Below are 13,871 nucleotides of genomic sequence, written 5' to 3' on the forward strand. Positions count from 1 at the left end.
GAGAGTGTAGAGCCAAGAATCCCCTTAGGATAGAGCTGACCCCATTACCTCATATGGGAGAGCAAAGGACCCCGTCTTAGTCTCAAGATGGACACCCCGCAAGGGATGTCAGACCACTGCGTGCTGGGGTGTCTGCATGCAAGGACCTCAGCGTCTTGTGTCAGCATGGAAGTCTTTCTCCTCTAGTTTGCCTAGTGAAGATGTGGTGCTTATATACTCAAAAGGTACCCTCAGGGTTCCTACCTAGATGCGTATTATGGGCATGTCGGCCAAGGATGACAATAGTGGTGACCCTTATACATTGTTATTTTGCAGAAGATGGTAATCATGCTGTGATACTGAGAATCCTCATGCATTATAAATGAGACTGGATTTCTGAGAAGACCACACAACATTTATTCAGCACCTAACTAGGTAAAAAGTCAGCGCCAGACCCGTAATGTAGAACAATGGTAGGGAAGATGTAGGTAAAGGGTCGTGCAACTACCTAGGTCTATATTGGGGTACATTGTGGTTCATAATGTAGGAAGGTGAAATCCGACTGCATGGTTACCCCTACTTTTTGCCTGGTGTTTTGATGGTTTTTGACTTAGGCTGGGACCCTGGATAGCAGGATCCCACCAAACTATCTGTATTCCTCTCTAAACTGATTGCATTAGGTACACTCCAGATTGGTTACTGGGTTACCCTTGTGAGTCCCTAGTATATGGTACCGTAGGTGCCAAAGGCATAAGTACCCCAGAGGCCTACCAGTGGCTGAAGCATGTATTATGCCACCCCTGGGAAGCCTTCCAAAATGGCACCACAGGTCTGCTCCTGCAGCTTGGTTAAGGTGGGGTAAGCACCCCTTACTAAGATATGGCATACCTATATCTACCTTCAAAAACAGACACATATAAACCTATAAGTCACTCCTATGGCAGGCCTCGACAATCTAGAAGGCAGAGTGCTTGGTTTTGTGTGAGAGGGTGCCCAAGCATGAGCTGAGCCCCTCTGAAGCTTTCGGAATTCCTTCCTTATAGCTGTTCTGTGATACAGCCGTACCATATACTCTTAAGTGCATTATAACCTTGCGGTAAATGCTAACTTTGGAATAGCTGCATCAAAACATGTCGTGTTTGGTGTCAAACACTTCGGAATCCTACCCCCCGCCAGTCCTGGCAGCGGGGGTAGAATTCCACCCTTCTAGAGGGAGAAGACATGTACACCTTTACTTACCCGGTGATAGTTTAAAAGAGCCCCAGCATCACAAAATGGATGCTGCTTCCACAGACACAAGTCTGACCTCCTGCTGCTGGACGAAACTCCGGCAGGGGAGGCCTGGACAATAGGTTTCCTGTCCAGGGAGGTGTAACCACCTCCCCAGACAGGCTTTAGTGTATTCTGGCAGGGTGGGTGCATTCAGTGAATGCTTCTCAGACAGTGCCTGGGGCACACAAGGTGTCCATGTGCATTTCCCAGTTCAAACCGGTTGCTGGGGCACTTAGCCCCAGCTCTGGCGCAAAACTGGACAAAGGGGAAGGGGTGTAACCACCCCCTCCCCAGGTCCTCCCATAGGTGGGACCTTAGAGTTGGTCCATCCCCTAAACTTATTATAAGTATAGGAACCCAGTCCCTAGGACTTTAGATTACCCTGGACGAAATTCTGTAACATATATCCTGGAACTTCAACATTCTATTTCGACTAGAAGACGGAAGAATCTCCCTTGGGTTCAAGGAGTGACTCCCCTGTTCAAACAGGCACCAAAGAAGCATCTTGCCTGTCTGTATTTTCGAGGTGCCCGCCGGATCCTGAAGAATCTGCGACACAGGACACGCACGAACTTCCAGACATCTCTGAGGCTAACAGGAGATCACAGCAAAGCTGAGACCTGCAGCCATCACGAGAGACGTGGGACCGGACCTCCTGTACACCGTGCATATTTGCAAGTGCACCTACTTCCCTAGCTTTCCCGAAGCTTAGCATTGGGCTACATGTAGTCCAAGCCTAGAGCACCATCTGCACCGAAGATTCTGGGCCTACACTCCACGACTGTTCCGTGGGCCTGGTTCTAGCAATTCTATTCGAGGCTCCTTCGCGATCCCTGGTCCGTTCACTGGTGGGTCCCCACGAAGGCAACACTTTTGTTTCTTGGGCTTTCCTGATTGCTCCGGACGTGCCTTGACTCCCCTCCAAAGGGTGAGTCCCTCAGACCTTGTTGGTCTGCACCGAAGCCAATCTTTGCATTCTGCGTGGGTTGTTGTTGCCAAGGCTTGTTGGGTCCAATCCAGATACCGACGCTGCAGCACTCTCCATCCGACGTGGGACAGCTCGAATCCAGCTCCTGGTTGTCGTCGACGAAGGATGGAGGTCTTGAGCCGTCTTTTTTTCATCCTCTGTCTGCCGTGGATCCGGGCAGCTGGATGGGTCCCTAGACATGCAGGTCACATGTTTTCATAGACCCATCCTGCAGTCCCTCAGACATTACCTGTGGTTCAAGGTAGACTTGAAGAATTTTCAGTTTCTGGTGCTCCCCTTCTGCCTCTGGGTTTCATGAATTATAAGGATAGCCGCTGTCCATCTTCAGAGCTTGGGATACACGTTTTTCCCTACCTCGACCACTGGCTGCTGAAGACTGGGTCACCAGTCAGCCAAATACGACCTACAGATGATGACAAACTGTGAATAAGTAACATTCAAAATGGATGATGAGTCTGGAGGCACTAATTCAATCCATAATTAATGAGATTCAGTCTAAACTGAGAAATTCCAGCTACACATCACATCCTCCTGTTTCCTCCTATGTAACTACCTTCCCAGTTTCAACCCAAAGTTCCATCCATAACATTCCCACTTAATACATATCATTGTGAATTACATAACTGTAACAAGACAGTAGAAGAAAGAAACCTCCTGACATCCTTGGGATTCACAATCAATTAAGAAGAAGTCGCAACTCACTCCTTTGCAGGCTTCCTTTGATAGGACCTGTCTTGGTTACAGTGCTGGTCATGGCATGCCCTTCATTGTAACAAGTCTAGGAGTTTGTAATATGATCCTGATATTTCAGCCTCCGTGCTGATGGATTTTTCACTGCTGAGTTGGGGGGGTTATTTGGGGGAGGTAGAGATCAGACGACTCTAATCTCCGGTGAAAACCCGGCCCCATATTAATCTGTTGAAGTTGCAGGTCATTCTTCTGGCGTTGAAGGCCTTCCTGCTGTTTATCAAGAGGAGGCGTATACGGATTCATATGGACAACACTACTGACATGTGGTACTGCAACAAGCGTTTGCTACATGATCCAGGATGCCACTGGATCAGGCAGCAAAAGGCTCCTTACCTATGTCGTTGGCTCAAGCGTCAGGGCATATCCCTGATCATAAACTTCCTGGTGGTATCCTTGAAGGCTCAGGGGGGCGAGCTCTCGTGGATCATGAATGGTGTCTGCATTCCAAGGTGTCACAGGGAATCTTCCAGTAGTGGGGCAACCCTGGCTAGATCTTTTTTGTGAAAATGTTCAGGGTAAAATAATTTGCGCGTTGGACTTCCTGCCAAACGTTTGCTACGAGTGAAACAGTGGACTCCTGTGCACCTTCCAGCCATTACCTTGCCTCCCCTGACTCGAGTTCTGAAGAAGATCAAGTACGACTGGGCCCATGTCATCCTAGTAGCTCTGAACTCGTCTAGGAGGGTGTGGTACCTGGAGCTTTTGGGCATGAGTGTTTGTCCCCAGAACAGGTTGCCACTCCGGGTGATTCTTGTGTCGCAGTGGCAGAGCACAGTCCTGCCCTAGAACCTGTGTAATCTACACCTCTATGCATGGCGATTGCGCCGAGGCTGTTGACTTCGTTCCTTCTAACACTTGAGGTTGTGGACGTCATTCTTGCTGCTAGGCATCAGTCTATGAAGTGTATTTAGCATCAGTCTACGAAGTGCATTTAACACAGAGAGCTGGCACAAGTTTGTGGCCTGGTGTGGAGTTCACAAAACAGACTGTTTGGAAGTCAAACTCTTGAATGTTTCATTGTTTGTTTTGTTTAAAGCTCAGCAAGACCTTATAACGGGCACAAGTAAAGGCTCCATTGGTGGGACATCAAATAGAGCTACAAGCTCTTGCATTGATTGGACCAAGAACCAACGTATGGATGATCAGCTTTTTTGTGGCTCCCTAGAGTGAAGAAGGTAAAGGCTGTTCAGAAAAGGACTCTGTCCAGTTAGAACATCCTTTGCATTATGTTCTGGTACGCATTGGCGAAAAAACTGCCTACGGATGGTGTGAGGGCCCAGTTCACCAGGGCTAAGGATGCCAGGCTAGCGACGTGGGCCTCTGTGTTAACATTCAGAAGGCATCACTGCTTTGACAGACAGGCACTCTGGGAGAGACATTTTGTCAATTCAATTTTTTTTATTTTTTGGGGGTCTAAGTCCACTGCACACAACCCCACACCTTGAGAAGTACTACTTTGAGAAATCTGTAGTTAGAAGTATCCATCAGAAAAAAATAAGTTATTTACCTTTGGCACTGTTCTTTCTGGTAGATACTCTACTTAACCCAGACTCCTCAGTGATCCTCCCACGTTCCCATACTGTGACATAGCCACTTTTTACCATCTAAAAATTGTCAAATTAGAAATCTAGTCACTGGTACTTCCATTTGTATTGTGCTCTGTGTCTGAGGGCACAGAAAGAGTGAAGCAAAAAACTGATGTGAGCGTGCAGGGGTGGCTCCTATTTGTCTCTACTTTGTCACTTACGGGGCAGGGTGATGGAGATGCGGAGCAACATAGCGCCGCCTAGAAGCAAAGGAACACTGCTATCTGGATCCAGTCAGGCGCCTTGTGACTATTCTAAAGGTGAGGAATCTGCGGTTAAAAAGAATATCTACCAAAAGGAGTGTTATCGAAGGTAAGTAACTTGTTCATCTGGATGCATCTGCCAGTGTGCATTGCCACTTCAGCTTGGGAAATAGGGCTGTCAAGATGCAATTGTGAAAATGCAACAAAACGTTGTTGTATCTTTCTAATGGTTCAAGTACATGATAACCCATCAGACATCTAATGACTCTAGTGCTTTTTCTGTAAGTGATTGTGGATGTGGGAAAAACACATACTTTATAGACGGGTTGGCATGAAATGGCGTTATCATCTTTGGCAGGATATGAGGGTGTGTGTTGAGGAACCCTGTCTTTGCATTTATTTTATTTATTTATTTTGAAAGTTTTATATAGCGCTAACAAGATCCTTGCAGATATCAGGGCGCTTTACAAGTACATGGAATAAGAAAAAGGAGCGAGTGATTAACAGAGGTATTATGCACGGAGTAGCTAGAGGTTATCAAATCAGAGCAAATAGAACAGGGAAACAAAGTAGATCAGACAAAACATGTGATGAGGACAGGCGAAGGGTCTCAATAGATCCAAGGTAAATGTTCAGGTGAATTTGGCCATGAGGATCGCTTTTACTTCTTTTTTAAAGAATGCAGTGGAGGAGATAAGTCTGGTTTCTGGAGGGAGGGCATTCCATATCCTGGGTGCCATTCCTGAGAAGGAGCGTTTATAAGTTTTTTCCTTCCGGAATCATTGAGGTTTCAGAAGAAGATTTTTAGTGCTTCTAGTGGCTCTTGAGCCCCCCATGATTGTGAGCTTCTGGGTGAGGTAGCTAGGCGAGTTGTGGTGCACAGCCCTGTGAGTCATGCAGGCGATTTTTAGATGGATTCTAGCTTCGTAAGGCAGCCAGTTCAGGGATTTTAAGTCAGAGGAAATGTGCGAGCGTTTTTTTGATCCAGTGATAAGTCTCGCTGCAGCGTTCATAGAGGCTCTTAGTGGTGCGGTAGCTGAAAGGGGGAGACCACAGAGGGCGACGCTTCCATACCGAGGAATGACTAGCGCTTATACTGCGGTTTGGAAGTCCTTGGCTGGGAGGAAGGGTTTAAGCTTCCTCAGAGTATTGAGTTGGAAATTTGCTCCCTTGGTTGCCTTGCTGATATGATGTTGCATATTGAGATTGGCGTCAAGGGTTACGCCTAAAGATATCGCTGAATCTACGATGTTAAGTTGGACGTTGAGTGCAGTTAGGTGTTTAAGCCAAGTCTGAGTGATAGAGATTTTGGCGGGAGGTGAAATAAGAAGGAATTCCGTTTTTAGAGCATTAAGTTTGAAGTGATTCTCGGCCAGCCATGTCTGGGTCTTCTTAAGCGTTGAGTTGAGTAGTTTGATGTCCTCAGGGGATTGTATTTTGAGGTAGAGTTGGGTGTCGTCAGCGTACATGTGAAATTGTACATTAGATGCTTGCAGCAAAGTGATGAGTGGCTCCATGACTAGGTTGAACAATGTTGGGGATAAGGAGGATCCTTGTGGGACGCCTAGTGTTACGGGAACGGGTGAGGACAGCGAGATGTTGATCTTGAATTTCTGGGACCAGTTGTGCAGAAAGGAGGTAAACCACTTGAGTACAGTCCCTGATAGACCCATTCTGATATTCAACAGCTCAAGTAGGTTCTCGTGTTTGACGGTGTCAAAAGCTGATGAGAGATCAAGTAGGATGAGTAGGCCGGTATCGTTCTGATCTAAGATTTGGAGGGCGTCATCAATTATGTGTGTCATAGCAGTTTCCGTGCTGTGTCCTGCTCGGAAGCCTGATTGATGAGAGTTGAGGAGGTCAAACTGATCAATGTGTTTTGTCAATTGGAGTTGGACGCATTTTTCTAACAGTTTGGCCAGGGTAGGGATATTGGAGATAGGACGGTAATTGCTTAGGTCAGTAGGGTCTGCTGTGGGTTTCTTGAGTATAGGCGAAACTTGTCCCACTTTGAGAGAGTCGGGGATGAGACCTTGTTGGAGTGAGCTGTTAATAATTTTGGTCCAGAGCAGAAGAAGTAGTGGGATGAAGTCCTTTCCAGCGTTTGCAGGGTAGATCTTGAAGTTCTCACTCTTGTGAGACAGGTGTTGGCCACCAGAAAGAGTACATTCCATTAGAAAAATTGTAGTGAGAATTAATGGAAGGGATCCAAGGGAACACCTGTATACCTAGTGTGAACACTTGTTCTAAGAGGTAGCCAGCAAATTGTGTTGGAGACATGAACCTTTTAAAACCTTCCATTAAAGCAGAAATCGCAGATTCTCTAAATGTTGATTGTTATTCTCTTTTCTTGTTATGCAGCTATTAAAACAAGGTCTATAGAAGTGTAGCTGACTTTTGAAGTGTAGCAAGTAATACACATTATATTGGATTGCAACTGTTAATGTGTCGACTGGAGCAGTAAAAACCAACTCATTTTCATTTAGCCCTATAGCATAAATAAGTACAAAGTTTTCAGTTTTATTTTAGGATTTGCATGCATTCGTCTGGTAGCGGTAAGTATCTGAATTCTACCACCTGAGTTGCCAGATCACAAGATTGAGCTAATTGAGGTACTTGATGCTGGTTAAGCAGGTCTGGATTTAGTGGGAGCCTTTTGATTGGTTAAAAATAGACATTTCTAACAGCAGAGAGTTCGTTGAGGCAATGTAAATAAGTGTCATCGTAGCAGGTCACATTTTCTGTGCCACATTAAGAACAAGTGGCAGCGGGGGAAAGCGTAAGGAAATATCCCTGACGAACTGATAAGTAGGGCATTGCCTGGGGACCATGGTTGTGGGTTTCTGGAGGTTAAGCATAGGCATTTTGCATTCTGGTTGGTGGTAAACCAGTCCATTGCTGAGGTCTGCCAACACCGGAAGTACTTTTTGATGAACTGAGTATTGATCTCTTATCTGAGTATCCTGATAACATTCTACTTAGGATATCAGCAAGGTCATTGCCCGCCTCTATTAGGTGTTCTCCTAGCAAGAATATGTGGCGACAAAGTGCCCAGTAAAAATTCCTGAGCCAGCCTCAACAACTGTGGACTGTGTGAGCCCCTGTTTTGCATGCCGTACATTCTAGTCCTGTTTCCACGAATTAGGACAACTCCGTGATGAAGTACTGCTTGAACAGAGCCTGAAAGAGAAGCTTGACTGCCAGGAGCTCCAACATATTGATGCGTACATTCTACTTCTAAGGAGACCATTGTCTCTGAATTGTTAGGTCACCCATGAGCACTCCAAAGCCTCTGAAGAAGGAATCCTGTGTTGATGGTCACCTGCCTAAGGGGGTCTGAAAATGACCAAGACAGAAACCAAATCAGTTTGTGCTCAACTCTCAGCTCTACTGCACTGGATCCTCCTACTTTCCAATCGCTTGTGACTATTGTCTGGCTAGATATTCCTGTAATGCACGCATCTACTACCTTGAATTTGATACTAACGCAATGCACAACACCATCATTTTCACCAGTTTTATTATCATTCTCATTGTTCAGAGAATGCAGCATCTGATAAAAGGTAATTAGCCTTTGGAATGCCATCACTGTTTGCTAGAATAAGCATTTACTGTCCATACACTGAGTGTCGCTCACAAAAAGTATTGTGTTTGTTGCGGACATAGACAAGATTTTTTAATGATGAAGCCTAATTTGTGTAGGAGTTGACTAACTTGAATGTCAGCAAGGTAGTTACCAACCAATCGTCTAGATGCAGGTCCACCTGAATTTAGCTGTGCCTTGAATGCACTGCAACCGCTGCTGAGCATTTTGTAAATACATGCAGAGCTGTAGTTACCCCAAAAGGTAGAACTTTGAAAAAGTAATGTATTCCACTTATCACAAACCTCAGATACTGGTGATACACCTGCTGGTTATGAAAGTATGTATACCTCATATTCAGCACCACCATCTAGTCTCGGATAGATAGAACTGTGATTACATCTTAAGGTATTCATATTATATATAAATAGCCCCATTTGGTGGATGTGGCTGTACCTATGAAGTTTGGGATGGTCCTTTTTTGATTTTGCAGGGGCATGGCAGCAGATTTGGAGGGATGATGTGAAACCTCAAGCTACAGCTGTGAGCGATGGAGAATACAGACTTATCTGGGCATATGTCTTCCCAATGCAGCATGTATAACCTTTCCCACAACATGAGTTGGATAGTCAGGGAGGTGCAGGGAAAGCCATTGCTTTGTGGCAGAAGGGTGTATTTCTTGTGAGCCTCCCGTCCTTGTATGTCCATTACAGTGGAATTCTCCTTGGCATACTGCTCCTATCTGGAAAGGAAAGGATTACAGACATAGCGATCAACTTCCTCTACATCTTTGCTTTTGTTGTGGGCTGAGTTTGACTTTTATTGAAATCTTGCTCTTTGGTGGTGATGGTATTAGATGACATCTATAGTTTTTGCTGTGTCTGTGTCTTTTTTAATTTTTGCTAACATGTCATAGATTTGTGGGCCAAATAAATGGATCTGTGATTCGGGCTGAATGTTTTGCCATTGTGCAACATTCTGTCCATCATCTTGTGTGTTTTGCCAAAGAAATGTTGGCCATCAAATGTTAGTCCAGTGCAGTGCTGCCGGACTTCTGGGTGGGTCCCAAAAATGTGCATCAGGCTTGTCAGTGCAACAGGATGCTGGTATTTACTTGAAGCTGTGTCTGCTGCATCTTCGGCACACCGTTGCTAATTCAGAATATAATGTGCCATGATATCTTTTAATCTGTTCTTCAAGCTGGTGCATTAGTGCCTCTATTTTGTTCTATTTACTCCAGTCAAATCTAGCTAATTGGCCAATAGAATTAGCTATACACCAAACTGGAGAAGATCCTAATGCAAACTGCATCGCTTCCAAATCGATCGTCTTACTAGCAGAGGCAGGATGCTTGTTTCCAGCGTTAGAGCCTTTTCCCTAATAGTATGTACCACCCAGATTCAGGACGTATATGCTCACCGATAGAAAGCTGGTCTTGTGGTGCTGGTTTGAAAATGTTTTTGACATATGGTGTAACTACCTTAGCCTGCAGTGTCCTTAAAGGAACACTTTAACATTGGTGAAAACTCAGTGTTGTTCTCAGTGTTTGATCAAGTCTGTATTAGAAAGCCATCCTCTTCCCCTTATGCATGAAGGGGAACCCTCTGTTGTGCCGCCATCTTAACAGTGACCACATAGAAGAGAGAAGTGTTATCAGTTGGAGAGGCTTTAACTGGTTAGGGCTCTAAGGCCATGTCATTTTGAGTGCCAACCTTATAGTCATTCCGCACATCATCCTGTTGGTCAGTTGGTCTGGCTCCTGGTATATGTGTTTGATGTTTTATAGGAAGGGTCCTCGTCAGAGTCTGAATATGTACTTACTGTGGTTACATTGGTGGTGGAAAGGTAGTTGCAGTATCAGGCTTTATTTTCTTATGTTTTGGAAAATGTCTAATCTCTTCGGAAACAGCCTACTGAAATGTCAAAGTTTTTCAAGGACGATTGATGTATCTTGTGGTGGTCTGGCAATGGTATCATCCATGTCTGGATCAATGTGTTTTGTTCTTCGCCTACCATCTGGCCTCCTGTCCGGCGAAGCACTTGTGTGCCGAATGCTGAAGAGTTGTTTGACGTTGATGCCAGTTTCAACATTGAAGCACAATGGCCTCATCTTTGCTCCAAGATTCTTTCCCTCAACCTCGGGCTTCCTCTGTTGTTGAGGGTACTTTTGTCAATTTCTCTTGAATATTGTGAGTAGCGCTGACTGCCAAGCCTTTTCCAGACTGATTCTTTGGACGAGACATGACGCTTACAGGGCCAATCCTCTTCTTGGAGTCGAGGCCATATACAACATCGATCGTCACATGGTGGATCCTCAGGATGAGCTGCTGTATTGTTTTTAGGCCAGAGGTGCTGTGTTCAGTCTTCAGTGTTGACCCCTGAGATTCATGGCACAGTATTTGTCCTTGGTGTGGGTTTTGTCAGGGGTCCTAGGGATACAGCTTGTCCTAAGTTGGCGTTGCCTGCAGAAATAAAAGTGGACTCTACTCCCTTTGTCCTGTTGGGTACTAGACCAGTCTCCAGTTCTGTCATCAGACTAGAAGCCCTTGACCTCCTTGGTGCCTCCTTGCTCCTCCTGGCCAGACAGCCACCCAGTAGTGTCCTGGTACCGCATCTTGGAATAAGGCACCCACAAGCTGTCTTGTCAGTGCTAGATAGTTTTCTAGGACCAAAAGGTATTGCACACAGGACAGGCAATATTGATTCAGTCTTTCAGTAAACAGAGGTTACAGACCTAGCGCTGGTCTTGCAGGAAGGTCAAAACTCATATGACATATTCTGCATAATCTCATCCCTCAAACGAGTTAATCTCATGCAACCTGCTCCCGATTTATTTACTCCGTGAATGACATTACAGTCATTCATGTCAATCCTTCTCATCCTGGTTGTCCAGCCTTGAAATATTTCGATTTGCAATGATAATGGAAAACTCAAAGGCATGTTCAAGTACAAAGGCAGTAAAAACACAATCGGAGAAGGAGTGTGTGTCCTGGTGCATTGTGGGTATCAGGGGATTTATCAGTGACCTCAAAACAGAAACTCTTTCTTTGAAGAAAACAAATGTTTTATCCTGATCCCAGATGACAGGAGTGTGCATAGCATATGATCTGCAGTTACACATGCTATGAACACTCAACACAACTTGTTCACTCCAATTTCATTATGAAAACATCCACTTTCTTGGAGCAATCCTGGAAAACTGTGAATATCCTTATTCTACATTATGTTAGGTATTTACCCTACTGGGCTCAATGGCATTGAATACTTTCATTTTGAATTAAAAAAAAATAGGAAAGTACTATAAAAATGCCACAATACAGTACACTGCAATTGTAATAAGTATATGTTGCAATACTAAATGCCAGTCTATGTATAGGAATTCTACATGAGTTCCAGGACAACCAGTTGATCCAGTGCTGAGATGACAAGCTAATGTGATCTCCACTAACTCTACAATCGCTCCTGTGGCGATACCATTCAAAGAATCAACAAAAGGACTTCTTTCTACTTTACTTTACCTCTGCATGCAATAGTGATTGGTGCTTCCCCAATTAGACGAGGAGCACACATGGAACATCTCCAGCCCCAGAACTTCTTGTGTCATTACATTTCTCATCTGACTTTAAAGTCCATGTACCCATCTTTCACGTCCGTACTGCCCTTGACTGGATAGACAACGCAGGAGCGATGGAACAGTCAAAGAGTAGTTCTGATGGTACAACGTTTGGGACCCTGTAGATTGAAGTCCAAACCAACTATGATTAGAGCAGAGCACCTTCCATGTGGTCAAAATGTGGAAGGGGACACCTTAAGCAGAATATCACAAGAAACCTTTCAGAAGGTTAAGGTGGTTATCAGGAAGGTTCTATTCTCCTTCTCAAACGTGGTGCACAATTCCCATTTAAATCAGCCATATCTCTTCAAATCGTGGATGTGGTGGCTTTCATGATGTCACATAGATAAGATGAAAGAGAATACAAAATGCATACAACAGTTTGTGGATTATCACTGACATCAAATTATTCCATTGTGAGATAAATTTCAATTCTTGTGTTTTCAGATGATCAATGAAGATTGTAGGAAAGGTGAATTTACTTGCTAGTAATCCTAGTTGTCTATTAAGGAATCTTCTTTGGAGTCTTAAGGAGCCCACTTTCCAGCACTGTAATATTGATTTAAGGATTATGATTCTCCCATCGTGTTAAAATAAACTAAGGGCACAGTTTAGCATTGTGAGACAAACTGCTGGCTCTCTTAGAGGATGGTTCTTCTCTCTCTTTAAAGCTGCTGTCAAGGTTAAAAAACAAAATGTAACACAGTTCAGATGATGTTGCAGTTATAGACATTTGTTACAAAAACAGTTTCTAATGTTTTTGAGGAAGATAGTTTTTATCATGTAAAAGGGATTATGGAACCTGTACATAGGTGAGATGATTCATGTTGCTGACCTCAAAGAATAGTTCCATGATAGAGGACTAGGATTGCAAATGAGTAGCATTTCCTTATGATGTGCGCACTTAAACCTGTTGTTTCTCTGGTATTAATGGTGCTATTATTACCTAACAAGTGATGTTCATTTTAGCTTGATTCTTTAATTAATTACTGCTCAAGAGTAGAATGCAAACAAACAAAAATGTCATCCCATTAGGTTGCACCGCCAAGGAGGACTTTAGTTTAGCAAATAGGTATCTCACCATAAACTGAGTTTTCTGAAGAAACAAAAACACACATCTTACATGATATTATATTTCCCTCGTTAGATGTATAACTTGATAGTTGAAATCTGTCCGATTGAAAGTCTAGAGTTTCAAGCTACAGGACATATGTTTAATCCACCTTCCTTCTTAAAACATTTTTTTGCGGAGTCTCAAATATCGCCTTCTGCCGTAACCCATTTGCACAGATCCTTTAACCATTGCTTGCCTCAGAACAGGCTCACTGCATGATTTACAGATATTGGCAATGCACTCATGTTTTGTCTTTACTCACTCTTTAATAGCTGAGTGGACCCTTCCTGGATTTTAACCTGTGATTGTTAGCTTCCAGCTGAGCCTTCTTCCCACTAAAGTATGAGCTCGCTAGTGTGATGATGTCATGCTATTGCTAGGAGGTGTGATGTGGTATCATGAGGTAACAAGGTCATAGCATTGCTACTATTTTTTCCGATTAAAGTGTGACGTTCACCTCTAGCTACAAGTAAGTCTTTGTTGGTTTCATCAAAGCAAGATAGCTGGGAATGGATCTGAGTTGAATTGGAAGAGTGTTCTAGAGTCTAATCTTTAGGAAGTAACTACCTTCCGCAGATTGCACCCCAGGTCCCTACAATCTGGGGAAGGCAGTCAGTCACTGGTGTACAGTCATGCTCAGTCAATGGGATCTACTGTTCATGTCAGGGCAGGCTTGCTATATTTCCTAGTTGATTTCCTGTTTTTGTGGCATTACAAATCTGGTTTCCAGTGTAGGTTCTCAAGGAGCCCAGTCGGAACACTACATAAGCTGCCCATCTGCCG

General features: G+C 44.2%; 1 protein-coding gene across 1 annotated transcript in view; it reads left to right on the forward strand.

The window, feature by feature from the left end:
• Nucleotides 1–13,871, forward strand: part of MAN2C1 (mannosidase alpha class 2C member 1) — a 362,406-nt gene that overhangs the window by 295,794 nt on the left and 52,741 nt on the right. The gene's annotated exons all lie outside the window — the stretch shown is intronic.

Source organism: Lissotriton vulgaris, chromosome 2_2 (genome assembly GCF_964263255.1).
Source record: "Lissotriton vulgaris chromosome 2_2, aLisVul1.2, whole genome shotgun sequence".
Taxonomy (NCBI): domain Eukaryota; kingdom Metazoa; phylum Chordata; class Amphibia; order Caudata; family Salamandridae; genus Lissotriton; species Lissotriton vulgaris.